Below are 2073 nucleotides of genomic sequence, written 5' to 3'. Positions count from 1 at the left end.
TTATTCTAATTTTTTATTACTAATTCTTCTTTTTCCCTTTTTCTAATAGGTTCTTATAGTTTATAACTAGAAGAAACCCATCAGGACCATTACTTTTTTTGACAGTGTGATCGATTGCATAATTTGCAGAAACCAGAGAGCAATAAGGTGAGGCTTAAGATACACAGAGAACGAGCAAGAGGACGATATTCAAACCACAACCGAGGAGATGGCTGAAAACCAAGAAAATTCGCTACCTCCTGCAATTGCTGTTAATCAAAATCCTGCTCCGTGCACTATGTATGATTATGCTAAACCTAATTTAACAGGAATTGAGTCAAGTATTGTTAGACCTACTATTCCTGCAAATAGTTTTGAACTGAAACCTAACACAATTCAAATGATACAATAGTTTGTTCAGTTTGATGGTTTGCAGGACGAGGATCCAACGCTCACTTGGCAAATTTCCTAGAATTTTATGATACCTTTAAAATTAATGGCATTTCTGATGACGCCATTCGACTTCGGTTGTTTCCCTTTTCATTAAGGAATAAGGCTAAACAATGGTTGAACTCATTACCACGAGGGTCAATCACTACTTGGGAACAAATGACCGAAAAATTTCTATTAAAATACTTTCTGCTGGCTAAAACGGCTAAATTATGTAATGATATCTCTTCTTTTGTGAAGATGGATTTAGAAACACTCTACAATGCATGGGAGAGATACAAAGACCTTTTAAGAAGGTGCCCTCACCATGGGTTACCGGTTTGGTTATAGGTTCAAACATTCCATAATGGCCTGAATCCTTCGACTCGACAGATGATTAATGCAGCCGCTGGAGGAACTATCAATAATAAAACACCTGAAGATGCTTATGAGTTTATACAGGAGATGTCACTAAATAACTATCAGTGGCAAGTTATGAGAACAAAGCTGACAAAAGCAGCCAGTGTTTTCAACCCCGACGCGGTTACTATGCTATCTAACCAAGTAGAACTCTTAAATAAAAAGATTGAGGGTTTGTGTGGTTCTACTCAAGTACATCCAGTGATGAGGTGTGATTCGAATGGAGGAGGAGCATACATAGAATATCAACCCTTCAACCCTAGCATTGAGGAAGAACATGTCCAATATATGGGTAACAATAACTCTAGATCCCAAAATAACCCATATAGTAACACTTATAATACATGTTGGGGGAACCATCTCAATTTCTCGTGGGGCGATCAAGGAAATCAAAGGCCACAACATCCTCCGGGTTTTCAACAACCATCTTACCAGCAAGAAAAGAAGCCAAACCTTGAGGAGATGCTAACCAAATTAATCTTAGTGTCAGAAACTCATTTTCAGAATACCGAGACGACACTCAAAAATCAACAAGCATCAATCCAGGGGCTCAAAATTCAGATTGGACAGCTCGCCAAGTTGATTTCTGAATGACCACAAGGTAGCCTGCCAAGCAACAGTGAATCTAACCCAAGGGAGCAACTCAACGCAATTGCCATTCAAGATGAGGAAGGGTTAGTTGCAAAGCCAAGGCCAGAAACGGTGGTAAGCAAAGATAAGAATGAGGTCGGCCAAAATGACTCAAAGCCGGTAAGTACAGAATATAAACCTCGTGTGCCATACCCCAATGTGACAAGGAAAGACTGCTCAGACGAACAATTTGGTAAATTCCTTAAACTCTTAAAAAAATTACATATTAACTTACCGTTTATTCAAGCTCTATCGCAGATGCCAAACGCAATGAAATTTTTAGAGGAACTTTTAGCAAATAAGTGGAAGTTGGATGAGGCTTCGCATGTAAAGCTAAACACAGTTTGCTCAGCTATTCTACAGAATATACTACCCAAAAAATTGAAAGATCCAGGGAGTTTTACAATTCCTTACTTAATTGGTAGTTTAGATGTTAATAATGCATTAGCTGATTTAGGGGCTAGTACTAACGTCATGCCTTAAAAAATGTTTAAACAATTAGGTCTTGGGAAACCCAAACAGACTAGGATGAGCATTCAATTAGCAGATAAAACTATAAGATTTTCTAGGGGTATTATTGAAGATGTGCCAGTTAAAATCGATAAATTTATATTT

The 2073-nt window shown here is 37.9% G+C and overlaps 1 non-coding gene across 1 annotated transcript; it reads right to left on the bottom strand.

Moving 5' to 3' along the window:
- Positions 1–636: 636 nt before the first annotated feature.
- Positions 637–743, bottom strand: LOC128289541 (small nucleolar RNA R71). The gene has a single exon (XR_008279187.1). It is a non-coding gene; the product is annotated as a small nucleolar RNA R71 (small nucleolar RNA).
- Positions 744–2073: the final 1330 nt, after the last annotated feature.

The sequence above is a fragment of the Gossypium arboreum genome, chromosome 2 (assembly GCF_025698485.1).
Source record: "Gossypium arboreum isolate Shixiya-1 chromosome 2, ASM2569848v2, whole genome shotgun sequence".
Lineage (NCBI taxonomy): Eukaryota > Viridiplantae > Streptophyta > Magnoliopsida > Malvales > Malvaceae > Gossypium > Gossypium arboreum.
This window is presented reverse-complemented; position numbering and strand designations above follow the sequence as displayed.